General features: G+C 50.8%; 1 pseudogene; it reads left to right on the plus strand.

Moving 5' to 3' along the window:
* Window positions 1–1,540: 1,540 nt before the first annotated feature.
* On the plus strand, window positions 1,541–3,822 carry LOC147737981 (uncharacterized; annotated as a pseudogene).
* Window positions 3,823–19,884: the final 16,062 nt, after the last annotated feature.

Genomic DNA, 19,884 nt, shown 5'->3' on the forward strand with positions numbered 1-19,884 from the left:
GAAGGCAGAGAATTCATACTGTACACCGACCATGCCCCGCTGGAATGGATGGCCCGTAACAAGGGACACAACGAAAGAGTCCTTTGTTGGTTCCTTTCCCTGCAACCCTTCAGGTTCAAGACTCTCCACAGGAAGGGCGCGGATCAAGCCAATGCTGACTATCTTTCTCGATATCCTTGTCAGACTACCCGATCAAGAAAGACAGCTAGGGGAAGGGGATGTGATGGGAGCACGGCCCGTCAGCGCGGATATCACGTCTCCCCTCCCGATCACCACCACAATCCCCTGTTGCCCGGACTACCAAAACAACCCGGACTCCACCCCTTTCTCTTTCCCTGCAGGAACCAGTACCAACGCGGGACACAGCGGAAGTACATCCCCGCGACCCCGGAAGTCCCTCCCCCTTTCCGGAGGCGGACCACAGAAAAGCCGGAAGAACCAACAACACAGCGTTCAAGCAGGAAGACTCGTGGCAGGAGACGGCGTGCGAAGAACCCCCGGAGAAGAGAGACTATCCGGAACCAGGAGACGAGGTCTGGACGGAGGACTGGTGGAGTCCAGAGGAGGACGCTGGAGAGCGGCCGCAACTCAAGGACGGAGTTGCGGCGGGCGAAGTGAGTACCAGTTCCGTGTGTTTGTAGATATTAGGCGTTACGAGAGTCTGTAAATAAGTAGCCTGTAAATACCTCCGGGTACAAAATAGTCCCCTCCTCACGATTCACCGTGCACTGTGAATAGACTGTATATACGTGTGAGAGTGGCACAATCACGACTGTAGATAAATACCCCCGCACGTCCTGACACCAACGTCACCCTATTCCCTATCCGCGCTATCTCTTCACCTCTCTTACCTTCCCCTCCCTTTCCTCACAGTCGTTCTAGCCCCAGCACTCCGGTGAAGGAACAGGATCTTATCTTTGGATCCACCGACAGAGCTAACGGCCCTATTTTCTCTCTCCTTTTTCCCCCCCTCCGAGGAACCACCGTCCGGGAGTTGAGCCTATTGACACCTCAAGGATCGGCCCCGACTACAGTCAAGACCAACAGCTGTCCCTGGAAGACCAACCCCGGAAGACTCCTTACCTCGGACCCGGAACCCGCAATCCTTTGGAACTCTCTATTCCCTTGTATCATACCATTGCACCCTTGTACATTAATAAACACCGGCTACGAGATAGCCCACTACATACGGCCTCCACGCTTGTTATTCCGGTCTGCTTCCCCCACAAGCCCACAGTCTGATATCAGGTGGTTCCAGAATTGGAAACATCACCTATCAGGCCAACTTCTCACATTGGTGAGCAGCGGTGCGGATTTGAGCTTGCTGTTGTTTTACCATTGCAATCTTTTTATCAAATTGAAAGATCACATCAAGTACCTCTAGGTACATATAAATCAAAAGCTTAGCATATTTAGGTTCTACTGAACTTAGTAGTTGTAGATTAAAGGGATTAGCACACCCTGACTACAACTCACTAGCAAGGTACAGTAGGGAAACACTTAGTGTAGGTAGGTGCATCACTTACACCACACTAGAGTCATGTCTGACACAGGAAAAGCCTCAGGGTCTGCTCCTGTGACAGTTGACCTTACCAAGGCAACTTCCAGCTATGACAAATTGACCCGAAAGGACTTGATTGCCTTGCGCATATCAAGAGGGTTAAAAAGGGGCAGAAGTCCCACCAGTCCTATCCTGATAGCCATTCTAGAGCAGGATGACTTAGAGAGGGGGAATGCAGTTCCCTTAGAGTCAGGAGATGGAGTGAACCCCCCTGTAACTGATACCACTCCAGAGGAGGAAGAAGAAGAAGAGGAAGAAGAGGAGGAGGATGGTTCAGACATAGAAGAACCTGAAGATCAGGAGCTAGGGGTTAACAAAGGTGTAGTTGCCAGGCTTAGCCAGGCCAACTTAGACCTACTGGGGAATGGAGAGGGCCAGCACCTCCCCAGATCCCATCAGAGCATTTTCCCAGGCAACAGAAGAGTGAGATCTCCCTCAGGGGACTCTCATATTTCTAGTGCCTCAAGAGAATCTCGGAGAGGCATGACTGCTTCTCAAAAGCTAGAGCATAAGGCCAGGATGAGGGCTGTCAAACTCCAAATAGAGAGGGAGGAGGTAGCCTTGGCCCAAGCTAGACTTGCCTTGGCAAGAGAGCAAAAATTGAGTGGCTTAGATGCCACTGGTGGCAGCAATATTCCTAAAGAGAAACCCAGGTCCTATGATAGTAGAAATCTGACAAAGATTGTGCCCCCCTACAAGGAAGGGGATGACATCCACAAGTGGATAACTGCTCTTGAGAGAGACTGCATGGTACAGCAGGTTCCTGAGGAACAGTGTGCAGCAATCTTATGGTACTCCTTTTCAGAGAAAGGGAGAGATAAGCTCCTCACTGTCAGACATGAGGATGCAAACAATTACAAAGTCCTGAGAAGTGTCCTAATAGATGGGTTTGGCTTAACCACTGAACAGTACAGGTTGAAGTTCAGAGACACCCAGAAGACACAGACACAGGACTGGACTGATTTTGTAGATTGTGCTACTAAGGCTCTGGAGGGTTGGCTACATGGTAGCAAAGTACATGACTTTACAGGATTGTATAATTTGATTATGAGGGAGCAGATCCTAAGTAATTGTCAGAACCAGCTCTTACACCAGCACCTGGTGGACTCTGATCTGACCTCTCCCCAAGAATTGGGAAAGAAGGCAGACAAGTGGGTCAGAACCAGGATTAGGCCTAAGAATCAGGACAGTAACCAGAAGAAGGAGTCTACCAAGCCTCAAGATAAGGGTGGGGATAAAAGTAAAGAAAAGACTTCCCCAGGGCCCCAAAACTCCAAGAATGGGGGTGGGTCCCAAGACACTTCTTCAACTGAGAAAAAGCCTTATTGTCCTGTCTGTAAACAGGTTGGGCATTACAAAACAGACAGCTGTTGTCCCAAGAATGGCAATAAAGAAAATATACCTCCAAAGCCAGCTCCAACACCTCCTATTACTGTCAGCAGTAATCCCCCAGGAAGTGGGAGCACACCCAGGAATCTGGGTGGGTTTACGTTTGGAGCTCAGGTGGACCCTGGCCTATCCAGGTCCCCATCACCAAATGATCTTGTTTATGAGACTGGCATGGGGTTTGCCAACTTCTCTGATTGCCCAAATACTTTGAGCAAATATAGACAAGAACCCATCATCAATGGTTTGAAAGTTGAAGCTTTTAGAGACACAGGGGCTAGCATCACCATGGTGGCTGACTGTATAGTCCCCTCTAAGCAACTTTTACCAGGTGCCACATACCAGGTAACAAACATTGATGGCATCAAAACAAATCATCCCATGGCAGTAGTAAGTCTCAGCTGGGGAGGTGTCATTGGCCCAAAGAGAGTGGCAGTGTCATCAAACTTGCCTGTAGACTGCCTACTTAGTAATGATTTGGAAATCTCAGCCTGGGCTGAGGTTGAACAGGAAACCCATTCTAGAATGGTAAATTCCAATGGAAAGGTTAGTGGGGCTGTAATGGCTACAGCCCCAATTCAAGATGTCCTTCCTGAAAAGGTTGGTAGGGCTGAGATACTCTCTGCCCCATCTTTAGCAGAAGCTCTTCCTAAACAGAATAGCAAAGCTGTTATGATAACAGCAGAAACCCAAACTGAGTCTCCTCCTGAAAAGGTTGGTGGGGCTGTGATGGCCACAGCCCAAACTCAAACTGATATGTGTGTTGTGAAGCCTGAAATGATGGATAACTCCACACAAACTGAGAGCATGGAGGAGGAAGAGAAATCTCCCCCTCACCAGACTTTAGGACAGGATCAGCCTCCTCAGGGAACTGATCTTACCCCTGATGAAGGAACTGCCCCAGAGGTTGTTAGGCCTGGCCTTACAGAGCCTCTGATGGCGGTGGACCCTTCTCAGGTGGGACCCAGTCTGGAGCAGGTAACCTGCCCCTCTCTCCCTTGCCTCAGCCAGCCCAGGGCTGCAGAGGACAAGAAGGACAGTGAGACCCAGAGGGCCCCCTGTCAAATAAAGCACCCCCATCTGAGGTAATTGAAATTTTTATGGTCAAGTGTGTCCCCTAACGTGTACCCCAACGTTCCATGTACATGTAATTTCCCTCCATGACCGAATATGAAGACGCATATGCATTTGCGTCCAACGTTAATATGTCAGTTATCTAGTCCTCTATGAAAGCAACGTGAATTAGGCTTCTAGGCCTATGTTGCCAACGTCTTTACATGGTGCATGTTAAATTGTCAAAATTGCACCCGTTTCTAAGGCTCCACAGGGCCCGGACGCGAATCCAGGCCTCAAGCCTCCTGAAACACTCCGAGAGATGCAGCCCCGCCCGCATCCCTGACCCTTCCCTTACTTCCTGCCAAGCAACCTGGTGCCCGGCTCAGTCAGTACGGCCTGCCTGCCAAGATGGTATTTTGCCTACAAGTTATCTGTTCAGCTCCCCGGATCCACATTCCTAGCTAACGAACAGGATAAACATATCCTGCCTGCAGAAGATATAGTCCAGTCTTTCTGTCTCCATGCAAGTGATTTACTGAACCAGTTTCCATAGAAAACTCACAGTTCCACGCAATACATAAAGAAATATATGCATACACTAGTCTTTAGTGACAAGAAGCCTTTGCCCTGATGGCCTTTAGTTTCTAGCAACATGTACTCTAAACACCAGATAGCAGATAGGCTATAGGAACAGGTCGATCTGACATCCCAGACTTCAGTCTCCTCTATTCGTGTTAGGAGTCAGCGCCCCCCAGCTCTCCTCAGTTACACGTCATGATCAGTTTTGCGCGCACCAGTAGGTTAAAGGTTCCAGCTGCTCATGTCACCCCCTCCATGCATCCACCCACTTATGACACTTTCTGTGGCGTTTCCAGCACACACCTCCGTGTACGCCCTGTGCACGCCTTCTTGCTACGCACATGTGTTCTTATCTTTTTTCTTTTCACTTGTTACGCCTACTGTATCCATCACCATTGTACAGTTTTACTATATATATTGTGTACTGTTAATAAATCATTGACATCATGGACATCATTGCATATCCCTTCCTGAACCTTAGTGGTGATGGAACCTGATTTCCACTGGTTCGAGCCTGTTAATTAAAGCCCTTAAGACTCAGATACCACGGACTCTGCCTCTCATTTATTGAGCTATTCTTATTGGTATTTATGGTATAGAAAAATAGTCCCGGTAACAGATTAGGGGCACCAAAACTAGTAGCCCTAGTGAGGTGAAAACTTTAACAACTCCTAAGGGAGCCCCCTTAAAAACAGTTAGGGACCTCCCACAGATGGATTCTGTTGGGCATAGCCAAACCTGGGACCCAAAGGGCCCAAACCTGAACTGTCCCTCCAGCAAGCCAAACAGAGGGACCCAGCCTCCAGCTTTAGGTAGCCAGAAGCTGACCCTGAGAGCACAGTGCAACTCAGTTGAAGAAAGAAAGGCACGCATGGTGGAAGATAATTGGAGGAAGCTGAGCCCTAAATTAGTGGGGCCTCACTTCAATACTCCATATCCAAACCAGCCTTTGACTTTGCATAAACACACCCAAGGTAGTGATTCCCTATGGTGGAGACCCTCTAATACCCCAAGGGTGAGGGACTGCTTAGTGGACCATGAGACAGGGGGTACCCATGCTAGTGCAGATACTTCCTTATATGGCCACTCCGGCAATAGAGGCTTTCCTGGACAAGGATAGCCTTATCTCCTTTCGTTTGGGGGGGGTTGTGTAGGAAGGTGGCTACCTGACTATGGTTACCCCAGATTTTTTGCCTTGTGTTTAGCTGGTTTTTGACTTAGTTGACCGGGTTCCCTTCCAATCAGGGCCCCAGGCCATCTGCTCTCTCTGTAAAATGGATTCCATGTACCCTAGGTACATACCACAATTGGAAATGGACTCCTTGTCAGCCCCTGTACCATGCACTATAGGTGCCCAGGACATAGGAGCTACCAAGGCCTACCAGGGGCTGCAGCATATCTTTTGCCACCCCTGGCTGGTTCTTAAATTGACACAACTGGCTTATCACTCAGCTGGGGTAAGGTGGTGTCATCACCCCTTGCTTAGATATAGTATACCTATATCTAAACCTATATCTGGACACGTATAAACCTGTGAGCCACTCCTATGGAAGGCCTCATCAATCCTGGAGGCAGAGTGCGTGGTTTAATGTGAGATGGAGCTCTAGCATGAGCTGAGCCTGTCTGCAGCCGTTGGGAACAACTCCCTAAGCTGTTTCAGGATAATGCCATACCATATACTCTTAAGTGCATTATAATCCTCGCCGTTATATAGCAACTCTGGTTTGGCTTTATCAAAACATGTTGTGTAAGGTGTCATACGATTTGGAATACTATCCCCTCGCCAGTTCTGGTGACGGGGATAGCATTCCACCCCTCTAGAGGGGTAAGACATGTTACTTTACTTAAATGCGGTTAATTTCTAAAAGGACCTTGGATCCACAAAATGGATGCCTCTGCCACAGACACGGGTCTGACCCCCTGCAGCTGACCGAAACTCAGCCAAGGGGGCCTGGACAAAGGGTTTCCTGTCACAGGGAGGTGTCACGCACCCCCAGACAGGAGATAGTGGATTGTGGTTGAAAGAAACCAGACACTGCATGGGGAGCACAAGGCTGCCCCTTGCATAATCCGGCCAAACCGGTTCTGGGGCACTCCAGCCCTCGTGCCAGGGCGGCCTGGATTAAAGGAAGGGGGTGTATCCACCCACTTCCTGGGTCCCACCCATAGAAGGGGACCTAGCAGGTAATCCAGCCCCCTAAATTAGTATAAGACTGGGAGCAGTGCCAATGCACTTCAGATTATCCTGATGAAACATAAGAAACGAAACTCTGGACCCTTCGACATCCTACTCGACGTAGAAGACTGAAGAATCTCCCTTGTGGTCAAGGAGTGACCACCCTGTGCAAACAGGCACCATCCAGCCATCGACATCTGCTTTGTTGCAGTTCCCGCCGGAACTCGAGCAACAGAGATTGACGAGATCAAGCTTGCCTGCCTTCTAACAGCCCGATCCACAGTCCCTGCAGAGCTGAGACCCGTGGAGGCGACCGGAAGCGTGGGGCACGCCATCTTGGAAAGACCACGAGACGCTGACCGTGCAGCCCACGAGTGACCCTCGAAGCTGTACAACGGGGTTTGAGAAGCCCCAACCCTGAGCCACTCTTGCACCGAAGCTCACCCCTCTACACTCACCGAGTGCTGCGTGGGGCCCTTCTGCTACTTTTTGCTCAACGCGTTGGCCCGGTCACTCGCCAGCTGGCTTGTGGCCCCTGTGCCGACGAAACTTGAAATTCGACCTGCGATTCTGGTTGCTCCAGATTTGCACCAGCTCCCCTAAAAAGGAGCCCCCACTCTCACCCTCCTGGTTCGAGTGAGAAGCAATCTCCCGGTTCCGCGTGGATTGCTCTTGCCAAGTGTTGGTTGCTCAAATCTTGAAGCCGACTGCGCCGACGGTGAGAGCCTTCGTGGGACAGATCGTGACCCGCTCCTGGACGTCGTAGATGCCCCAGAGCCCACGTGACAGCGGAGAGAAGCTCCTCGACGACCACCTGATTGCGCCCAACATTGCCTGGTTCCATCCTGGTTCCACCCTGGTCACTGCTGAGTGACCCAGACTCTGTCCCCTCTGCTTTCAGGTACTTTTCGACTCGAGTCCACCCTTGGACTCCACCGGACACTTCTCTTTCACCCCGCCTGCAGCCTTTTCAGCTCCAAGCACCAAGAGCCTGCGTGACGAAACCCGACTCAACTTCGACCCTGTGCACCCGCTTCCTGTGGGTGAGGTAACTTTGCTCCGCCGGTGTTCCCACACTGGTACACATCTCTAGGGTCTGTGTCTTAAGTTTTGTTCCTCTAGGTTCAGCGGAAGTGTCCTTTAACTTTGACTTTGTAACTTTTACGCACCATTGGTTAACATTGGTGCATGCGTGCGCTTTCCGCACTGCACCCGAGTCCCGCGGGCTTTTCCCGACTTCAGCATTGCTTGTCCCGACTGCTCCCAGCGATTCACTAGGCCCTAGGCCTAACCACTGATCGATTGGTATCTCTTATACCATTTTTTTAGTATATGGTCTGAGTGGCCCCTCGCCCTCATCCATATTTGTGCAACTTGTATATGTTATACTGTGCTTTTGATTTAACGCTTGTGCCCCTTTATTCATAAAGAATACTGGGGATTGTTTTTAGTAATAAATACATATATTTTTATAATATATACTTGTGTGGTGTCCTTTCATTTGGTATTACAGGATTGTATGTGGTAAAACAGCTGGCTTAACACGACCTCTTAAGTTAAGCCTTTAGGCTGCTTAGTCCATGCTACCCCTAGGATAGCTTGTCTAACAAGGTTGACTTACAACCAGACACCATAAGGGATTGTTTGGTCTGATATCAGGTGGTTCCAGAATTGGAAACATCACCTATCAGGTCAACTTCTCACATAGGGTCATTTTTGTAATTGAGGCATACGAATATCGTCAGATAGAGGTATTCTATTCATGCATTATCTTCCCTGAAGCAATCCAGTATCACATGTGTTTCACTTCTACAAAGAAGAGGAACCTCCAACAGAATACGTTCCTTTCGAGGATATTGAAATTCAACTAACTTACCAAGAGCATGCGCTCTGGTTTAAAGGCGCCCTAAAACATATAAATCACATTACCAGGCTCGGTCCACTAGGTAGACCAGGAGCAACATGGCCGGTATTATCCAGCTATACACCACATCCTGCCATTGAGGAAAAGTCAGATGCACAACTATTAGTTCAAGTAAAAGAACTAATCAAAATCCATAGACAATTGGTTCAATATGTCATGCGGACTCTAACAATCCAACCTCCTATAAGGATTCCACAACACACCCCTCACTAGGGGAACACAAATAAAATCACACCACAGACTTTACAATCAGTCATTGGTAAATTACCTGCAAAAAGGGAACAAATTCCATTCTGGATAGCTCAAAAGATTACTCAAATAGAGGTGGTATTTCCTGATAGTACACCTCATGAGAAACACAGACTTCTAACAATATGTTTACCAATGGGGATCGCGCCACACCTGGAGGACTGTGACACTTAGGGTACAGTCTTTGCTGCAATCTACACTAAACACATGGTGTTCCTTCTATGGCGGTAATATCAGACGTCCTGAAACAGATTCAAAATGAATACGGGGCAGAGCCTGCTTTAAATTTAGGTATGAAATTACCCAAAGATTTCAAACAGGTCTCAACAATAATATTAGCTAATATTAAATCTGAAGCAGCATCCGTGGCGATCCACCAAAAGGGAATTTGATGTAAAAGAGCAACCACAAGAGCTGGCCAAAATAATTGAAAAATCCTATGTAGAACTAGGTAGAGACAGTTTGGGTGGTAAACCAGTGAAACCCCAACTGACTGAAAACACTTTTATTATTCCAAAAAAGAAGTGGGAGAACACTAAACAAACTCCTAAAGAGAAGTGTTCTCAATCCAGAGGTAGGTCTCTTCAAAAGGAGCCCTCTGAAAGGAGGTATAACTTCAGGAATAGGGATAATTTGAGAAAACCTGATAGATATCAAGATACTGATACACTTTCCTCTCGTACCTTTTAGGCTTCATCACAGAAATTCGAAAGAAGAGTCCGGTCAGAACAAAAGGAAGAACATGTGAAGTCCAAAGGCGATCAACATGTTCAGAAAAATAAGAAAACTCAATTCACCAAAAAGAAGGTAGCAGGTCTAAAAATCAGACATGCAGAGTATCTTGAGAACACAACTCAAGAACGGTGAATGGGCTCAAACGATGTTGGACAGTGAAGCAGAAGTCACCATAGCTCGCAAGATCTTGAAGGATCATCTGGAGATAGTGGACTTGATTGAGTACATCCAAGTTGAAACTGCTGATACCAGGGCTAGTGTCCCACACAAGTTATATGAAGTAACACTCCGGATGGAGGGGGACATAACTAGAAAAATAAGAGCACTCTTTTGGGAGAAGCTCTGTCAGGGTTATGACATTCTTCTAGCTGAACAAGACTGGCCACCTGAATTTGTCAGGGAGTGTCCACATGGCGAAGAAGTAATTATGCCAGCCTTCTCCAACCATATTCCAATTCATAAAAAATGTATATATGCCAGAAAATGGGCAGTGGCCCAGGCTCCAGCATTATACAAAAATTATGTAGAATGGGATTAGGATTCTCCTCACCATAAAATCCAATTGAAAAATCAACCAACTGCACAAAGGCAGTATCCAGTTAAGCAAGAAGCTAAAAAACAGGTCAGGAAGATCTTAGATCAACTTGAATACCACGGGGTGATTGAAACATGCACCTCGTCAATGAACAATCCTTTGTTTCCTGTCTCCAAACCAGACAATTCATATCGTCTAGTTTTGGATTACAGACATTTAAACTCTTGCTGTAAAACCTTTGCAATATAAAATGCACACAGTGCAGCACTAATGAATAACATTGTGCGTAAAAAATATAAAACCACATTAGATATTTCAAACGGTTTCTTCTGTCAAAACATTGCACCAGAAAGTAGGTACTTTATTTATTTGCAGGTTTGTACCGCGCTGGCTTCGACTCCCGGAGCAGGATCTCCGCGCCTTTGGCTCCTACCACATAGGTTATGGGGAAGAACTATTTGAGCAGCTATTCTAGTCTAGTGTTGGAATAAGAAGGTCTTCAGCATCTTTCTAAAAGGGAAGTGTTCTGCACATAGCCTGAGAGATATAGGGAGACTATTCCAAAGGGAGGATCCAGCTACTGATAGTGCTTTAGTTCCAAGTCTGGCCTTCTTTGCTCTAGGTACACACAGAAGGCCTTGTTCGCTCGACCTCAGTGTCCGGGAGGGTATGTAAGGGACAAATTTGGTGGTCAGGTATGCAGGACCCATCCCGTTAATGCTTTTATGTATGGTGCGCATACCTTGAACTTGGCCCTCTGTTTGACAGATAACCAATGTCATTTTGTCAGCAGAGGTTTGGAAGGCGTACGAGGAGGGGCGTTCAGAACCAAGCGGGCAGCCGTGTTCTGGACCACCTGAAGTCTTTTTGTGACTCCCTCGTTGACAGACAGGAGCAGGCCATTACAATAGTCCAATCGACTCAGGACTAGAGCCTGTACCAGCGTCCTCCTGGTTGCATCTGGTAATAAGGGGAAGATTTTACACAGCATGCCAATCACATGGAAGCATGCTCCCACCACCTGGTTGCCATGTTGTTTGAGAGTGAGTTCCTGATCTAGTCGGACTCCCAGGTTCTTGACTATGAGTTTGGGCTTGGGTACTGGTCCGAGATCTTATGGCCACCAGTCTAGAGTCCAAAGTAGTTTTGCCTCACCAAACAACATTAATTCTGTCTTCCCAACGTTGCATTGCAGGTAGTTGGAAGACATCCAGTGGGCCACTGCTTTCATGCCCTGGGTGAAGGAGTTCCTAACCTCGGGGGTAAAGAACTTAAAGGGGAAGAGGAGTTGCGTATCATCCGCGTAAGATATCGGGATGAATCCATACATTCTCATGATGTTAGCCAGGGGTGCCACATATATGTTGAAAAGCGTGGGGCTCAGGTACTTGATCGCTTTCTCAATTATGGGGACACAGCGTCACTTCTGTCGTCTTCCACTGGGATTCAAGAATAGTCCAGGGTTATTTTCAGTCAGAGTAACCGATTTACTACAAACATATGATGACGAAGCTCTATCATATGTCAATGACATCTATCTTACAGACGATGACTTGGACAGGCACTTGAACAGGGTGAACACCATAATATTGGGCTTCGCCTCTGAAGGGTACAAATTAAATTTCAAGACATCGAGAATTGCCCCCTTAAACATCCTTTTTCTAGTATATGAGTTATCAAGTGAAGGCAAAAGCCTGGCAGCAAACTTTCTAGAGAAATGTGTGCTGCTCCAACCTCCAAAAACGCTGAAAAACTTACAGTCGATTCTAGGTTTTCTAAATTTCGGAAGAATTTACATTCTAAATAACACAGAAATGGTTAAACCTCTCTACGAAATAATCAAACCTGATTTTAAAACAATTAATTGGACTCAAAAACACACAGAAATGTTGCATTCAACACACATACAAACTCGTTGGCAATAACACACGTACAAACTCGCGTAAACGCACGCAACTTTGAAGGAGAAAAAGTACCAATAGCTTATAAATCACATCTGTACACACAAGCAGAAATGAAATTCACTTCTACAGAAAAAGTTCTGACAGCGGTTCAAACTGCAGTAGCAAAAGAGAGAGCCCTTGCACAGGGTAAGCACGTAATGGTCGTTACTCCTGTACCTGCCTTAGAGGCAGTAACAAAGGCGAGCATTCCAAACGCTAAAGCCTTATATCCAAGATGGATACAATGGGTTCATTCTCTAGCTGCAACAGACGTTGAATACGTTTTTGACCCCTATTTAAAAACACAGGAATTTCTACAATATGAACAAGAAGTCCTCTGCCTATTGATATTCTGCCTCAAGAACAGTATGAATGTATCATTTATACTGACGGATCAGCACAGCCCGCTATTGGGGCTAAACAAGATTATAGTGCTGCATGCACGATCGTTAAAGGTCTCTGGCGAGATGGCAAATTTTGACCTATGGACACTAAAACTCAATCTCTTGGAGATTGTACAGCTCAGCGAGCTGACCTACAAGCATTCAAGCTGTTGCTTGAAAATACTGATCGCGAATTCCCCACACTCATAGTGTGCGATTTCTATTACTGCGTCCAATCTTACAATGAATACTTGCAGAACTGGGTTCAAAATCGTTTCACAGATGCAAAAGGTGGCACAATTAAGCATAAGTTGGTTTGGGAACAGGTAGTTCAGTTATCACAAGAACTACAAAAGACTCACGTGATACATACACTGAGTCATCAACGTGATGGTGTTCAGGTTGCAGGGAATTCATTAGCTGATGAAGCCGCGAATGCAGCTGTGCAAACGGCTTTCGTAGCTGCAATCACTCATTCAAAAACTAAAATAGACGGCAAAATAATGCTAGCTGTCAATGCCACAAGCAAAGGCAACGGTGCAGTGTTACCTCAAAACTATCCACTCAAATACTCATACATAATTGATGCAAACTCTGGGGGCGTGGCTACGCACGCAATGGCGGAGGTTGCACTAGGGTAGAGCTCCGAGCCGAGCTCCCCTTCCCTGGGCTGATTCTCCGCAAAAATTGCCCGCAGCCGCCCGAAACTTTGGGCGGACCTCCTCTGAGCGATACTCGACACTTGGACCAACTTTGAGAGTGGAGACCCAGCGCAGCCCGCACCGGCCTTTCCTGCGGCCCTCCTGCGGGACCGGCAGCTTCCGGACCGGCAAGGCGAACACGAGAGGCCGCGGCTCGGGCCTACCACACAGGCCTCAAACTGCGACATCCACCTGGGTGGGGGCGGACCCCCGGAGGCCGCCACCGGTAGGCGAGGGATCCCTGGCTGCCCGGAGCCCTCACCATCACGCTGCTGGACGCCTGCTGGGGGCCCAGTCTGGGGGCGGAGCGGACGCCCAGCCACAATCTTCCGGCCACCATGCTGCTAATGGCCCGGAGGTGAGTCGCCCTTACTTGGCTGCGCGGAGACGCGCTTGGTAAGGACACGACCCCGGACTTGCAGCCGGAGATCCAACACGACCTGCACCGGCCATACCTGTGGCTCTCCCGTGAGAACTGAGTCTTCCCCAATGGGTGGAGGGGCCACGGGGATACGCGACCTAAGACTGGCGCACAGGCCCCGGCCTGCGACATCCACCCTGACACGCGCGGCCTCCCTGGCGGCCGCCGACGACTTTGGGGAGCCCCTGGATGGCTAGGGGCCCAGACTATGGAGTGCGCCTGCCTGGCCTCCCAACACCCATGCTTGGTGAAACGGTGATCCCGGGAACAATACCGACGGAGCGCCTGGGACGGACCCCCAGACCCACGTAGAGGAACTGCCGGGCGGCTGCTGGTGCTGGAGGCCCTTCCCTCTGCCTGTGCCGCTGCAGTCCAGCCGTACAAACTGATTGTCGCGCAGCCACCGCTGGCGGGCCAGCTGATCCTTGCGCCAGGGGCCCACATCAACACGCTCAGCACAAGCCTCCTGCGCGGACCTATAGCAGGGAACACTGCCGCCCGACCGGCGAGACACACCACGAGAGGCGGTGGCTTGGGCCAGGTGCTTGGCCCCACACGTGTGGCCTACGAACATACCTGCTTCACTCCAGCGCCCTTTCTGGCGCGGACGCGGGGGATCCGCATACCGCCCAGGCCCACATTGAGAGCGGGACGACGGGGGTGGCCCTGTGGTGGAGAGAGGCAGGGTCCTGGCTGACGGCCCCCGACCGGTGCACCGCTGGAGGAGGTTGCCGATTTGACCCGCACGACGGCCTGACGGGGGAGGCGCGCGGGGTGCCAGCGGGCCGCTCGGGGGACGTTGCCTGGTGCACACATCTGCCACGGGAGCACTCCTCTCCTACACAATCTGTGTCACTGGCCGGGCAGCTCTGCACATGTCCGGCCGAATGAGGACACGTACTGGGTCAGGGGGAGCCCCGCCGAAGGGAAAAACAGGCAAGTCGCAGAACAAGATGGCCACCGATCAAGTGGCTGCGAGGTTAGACAGCGTGCTCGCAGCCATGGAGCGCATGGAACAGTGTCGCGATCGATCTCACCCACCTGTGAGACGACCACAGGAAACTAACTGACCGGACCAAGACCCTGGAAAGAGTGGTGAAAGAACTTGAACCCAAAGTCACCCAGACGGACAAACAAGTGCAGGACCTCCTTAATAGAGTGGACTTCTTGGAAGACCGTGCCGAGGATGCGGAAGGAAGGGCGAGACGCAATAACATTAGACTTGTGGGGGTCCCGGAAAAATGGGAAGGGAACCGACCTGCACAACGAGTGGAGGAGTGGCTCAGGGAACAGCTACCTGCGGATGCACTTTCGCCACACTTCGTGGTGGAGAGGGCACACAGAGTTCCAACGAGACCCCACACCACGGGCACGAACCCGAGGCCGCTCCTCTTCAGGATTCTGAACTATAGGGACAGAGAAACGTGCTGCGGGAAACCAGACGACTTGGAGAAGTCCGTATAGACAATGCCAATATAATGTTCTTCCCAGACTACACTGTACAAGTGCAACGTCAAAGGCACGATTTCTTGGAGGTTAAGGGGAGACTCCGAGAAGCAGGCTTGAAATACTCCCTCCTCTTTCCTGCCAAACAAAGAGTGGTGGCGCGGGACAAGACCTACTTCTTTAATACCCCGGAGGAGGTCGGCGAATGGCTGGACAGCGGTACGGATACGACGCCAAGGCAGGCGAAGGGCAACGAGACAAGGCCGCGCACACGCGGGCCGCGCCGCCGCTGTGGGAATAGAGGTCAGCAGACCCGGCGCCCGGAGGATGCATCACGCCACTCCCCGCCAGCAGATCAAATGCTTAGGGAACAACAGGACGCGCTTCAAAGAATCTCCCAATTGAGCAATTCGCCCATATCGGAAGTCACCCTGGACCCTGGCCTGCAGATGATCCCCAGCGATGATGAGGCCATTTACGGGATACCGGACTCCCAGGTGTCTGTGGAACTACCAGAAGTCACTCCGCAGACGGCGGACATGCTCCACTGATGGCGATTACACACAGATCACGGACCCTGTTGCAATGACGTGGATGGGGCAGTGAGTGATGGGACCGTCGGACATGCTGCATGTTGGTCGTCTGACGGGTTGGCTCCCAAAGCCCAGACAGTAGATGAATCGACCTTCACACAGTGAGTACTTCTCCCAGACGCATAACCCTTGAGAAGGTAAGATGGTGATGGAACAGTATTGCCGTATTTCCCCCTTCTCACCCACCATGTTTGCGGTACCCCCTCCCTTGCATCACTAACTAACCGAGGGGCCGCAGCAGTCCCTCCCACCTTATGACTTTCTCGAACTGAGTTGATGGAGGGTCAGCAGACATTAGTAAAAACAAGATGAGATGGGGTGGTTTGATGGCCCGCGATCCCCCTCCACCCCCCTTTTTTGATCACAGACCATGGCGAATGGAACACTACCACCATCAGGGCGGGGGACACGTACCCCGTCACTCCGCACCCCCTACTGTGACTGGCCGAGAGGGTGGACCCCCCCATGGGGCTGGCGACGCCAAGTTCTGGCGCACTGACTTTGGCTGCATGTACACTATCCCATATGGCCCAGGGAAGGGTTCTGATCTTCCTCATCGTATACCTATTTGAACCGTCAGGACTGTGATTAGCACACGATCCACCCAGACTTGAAAAATTGTCCCTCTGCTTTTGAGAGTATGGACGGTGGCCCGTTTCGCTACTGCCCTTTTGGTATTTTAGGGGAGTTCCCCCACAGTTGGTTTTTACTGTTACATGTTTTTCTTCCCTTTTTTAATGTCTTCCTGAATTTTGATGAGTGTAATGGGGAGGGTGGTCGTGGGAGAGTCGGAAGTAGAGATGCAGTGGACCGGTGCTGGACTGATATTTATGGACGCGGGGGTGGGGCGCATACTAATATACGATGACCATGATCAAAATATGTACCTGGAATATTAGAGGTATGCACACACCAGCGCGCCGTTATCAAATATACTCATACTTGAAAAGAAACCAGGTACAAATTGCACTCCTGCAAGAAACACACATGAACAAGGTGGAGGTGGTCGCACTGCGCCGTAGGTGGAGGGGGCAACTGTATGCTACTGAGTACTCCTCGTTCGCCCGTGGAGCGCTAATGTGGGTGAAGCCAGGTACCCACTTTGCAATGACTGATGTACAAACTGACCCAGAGGGAAGATATGTGTTAGTGAGGGGCCGCATTGATGGGCAACCTATAGTACTGGCGTCCATATACTCTCCAAACACGGAACAGGGGGGCTTCCTGGCACACGTCTTGGAGAAGCTGGCACCCTGGCACGGAGTCCCCTGGGTTCTGGGGGGGACTACAATACGGTGCTGGATCCCTCACTGGACCGCTCGGCCCCGTCTAGGCCCTATGCTACGTCTCTAGGAGCCATAAGGGCACTCACCCAGTGGGCGGCACAATGGGACTTAAAAGATGCTTGGCGCGCACATAACCCTAACACTAAAATATACTCTTACTACTCAGGGGCACACACGCTACATGTCCGCCTAGACAGATACATGGTGTCCTCGGAACTGTTGCCACACATAGCGGACTCACAATACCTTGGCCGAACACATTCTGACCACAACCCACACACGCTGCATATAGCTTGGGAGCGCCCACACCCGCCCATCCCCACGTGGCGTCTACAGCCGGCCCTACTACTGGACGCCCCCTTCCGGGACTCCCTGCAGGCCTGCGTGGCATGTTATTTTACTTACAACTCGGGCACGGCGTCCTCCCCGCAGATCGAGTGGGATGCCTTCAAAGTTGTGGTGCGGGGTCACTGCTTGGGCACACAGGGCGGCATACAGAAACAACTAGAGGCCGACCTGCGCCGGGTGGAGGCTGACTTGCTCCGCCGGGAAGAGGAGGCGGTGGAGGGGACAGACGACAGGCTGGGTGAGGCCCGTGCGGAACATATGAAGCTACTGGAACGATTGCGTCACATCAACTATGCAGCCCATTCGGCGCAAACACACCAATACAGCGACAAACCCGGGAGACTGCTGGCCTGGCTGGTCAGACAGAAGAGCCGTACTGAGCCGGTATCCGCCATCCAGACGACCATGGGGGAGGTAGTGTACACTCAGAGTAAAATACATCAGGCCTTTGTGCAACACTACCAGGCCCTATACAGGTCGCAACAGAGGGTTTCGTCGGTGACCATAGCGGGCTACCTTGCGAATATCCCACTACCATCCCTTACAGACACACAGCGGGGAGACTTGGGGGCGCCTTTCACACAGGAGGAGATGCGCGAGGCCATCTTCGCCCTATCCAATGGCAAATCACCGGGTCCGGATGGCCTGCCTGCCGAATTTTTTAAAACCTGTTCAGACACGCTGATCCCGGAACTGCTCAAAGTGTATAATGCCGCGATAGAAGACTCGACACTTCCAGCTACGCTTAATGAGGCCAACCTGGTTTCACTTCTGAAGCCAGGCAGGGACGGAACGAACATGGGCTCCTACAGGCCTTTGGCTATGCTGAACACCGACTACAACATTTTCACCTCACTGCTGGCCCGACGCCTAGCTATAGAGGTCCCAACCCTGGTTCATGCTGACCAAAATGATTTCGTACCGGCAAGGAGCACCTCACGTAATATTCGCCGTCTCTTCCGTATACAGGAGGCCGCCGTGTCACACTGGCCGAGATTGGGATGTCTGGTCCTAGACCTCGAGAAGGCCTTCGACTCTGTAGAGTGGCCCTATCTGGCGGCAGTACTAGACAGATTTGGCCTTGGAGACGTGTTCGAGGAGATGGTTGACCTAATCTATCAACGGCCTAGTGTCAGAGTGCGAACGGGCAGGTTACTCTCAGAGGCGGTGCGGGTGTGCAGAGGCACCCGACAGGGTTGCCCACTGTCGCCCCTACTCTTCTCTCTGGCTATTGAGCCCCTGGCAGCGCTGCTGCGGACACAGGGGGCGGGATGGGGAATCCCGCTGGCTGATGGTATACATATAGTTTCGCTCTACACGGACAACTTGCTTCTGTACGTGCGAGACCTTACTGCCGTGCCGGACGAACTGTCGGATATTGTCCGGACATTCGAAACAGTATCGGGGCTTAAGGTCAATTGGGCAAAGTCCGGAGTGTATTCATTCAGCCCGGACACGCGGGAGTGCGACGTGAACCTTGGAGGTGTCAGGCTAACCTGGTATCCTACCACCTTTAAATATCTTGGAGTGCACATATATAGAGACGCGGAGAACATACTGGAGGGTAACCTGGGGCGCGCCATGTCCTCTTTACGAGCCCAGATGGCATTCTGGAAGACACTGCCACTAAATGTGCCGAGTAGGATTGCTTTATCCAAAATGATAGCATTGCCTAGGCTGCTCTATCACTTCGCCAACATCCCGTTATATGTCCCCGCAAAAATATTCCGGGACCTAGAATCGATGGTCCGCAACCTGATCTGGAATACCGGGCGCCCCCAGGTGGCCCTGACGAAACTCTACTCCCCAACAGCAGAGGGTGGGCTGGCAGTTCCTTATATGGAGCTGTACTATCTGGCGGCACAGCTGCAATGGGTGACACACTGGCTGAGCGGCACGCACTTAGATGACACAGCCACCTCTACATACATATGGACACACACACAGATATGCACATTGTTCCATCCCTTGACTAAGGGACCACGCCCACTGCCTCTACATGTAGCTGTGGCCCGCAAATGTTTCCTCCGCAGTTTGAAGCTGACCTGGGAAGTCAGGCCATATGCCCCTGCGATTCCTCTGCTGGGCACACCCAGGAGAGGCGGAACAGTGACAACGCGCATTCTAGAGAGCTGGACGGCGGCTGGAGTGGAGACTATGGGCGACCTTTACGCGGACGGGGCTATGCTCCCATTTGAGGAGCTGGCGGAGGGCACGGGTCTGCCGGCAGGGCAGTTCCTGACCCATGCGTCTATACTGAGGACATACACGGACTCCTGGGGAGATGTTCGGGAAGAACCGCAGATGCACCACGCAATGCAGTACTTACATGTGATGGGCAACGGTTCCCACATCATCCACTGGCTGGCACAGGCCCTCCTCCTACACACACAGCGGTCCACACAGCCGATACGGGACAAGTGGGCGGCCCACTGGGGGAGGGATTGGACGGATAAGGAGTGGACCATGATCCTAGCCTGCCCTATGAACATCCCGCGCAACTCCCGCTTCCGAACCATTCAATTTTACATAATGCACCAGGCGTACTTGTCACCAGACAGA

The sequence above is a fragment of the Lissotriton vulgaris genome, chromosome 1_1 (assembly GCF_964263255.1).
Source record: "Lissotriton vulgaris chromosome 1_1, aLisVul1.2, whole genome shotgun sequence".
Classification (NCBI taxonomy): Eukaryota; Metazoa; Chordata; class Amphibia; order Caudata; family Salamandridae; genus Lissotriton; species Lissotriton vulgaris.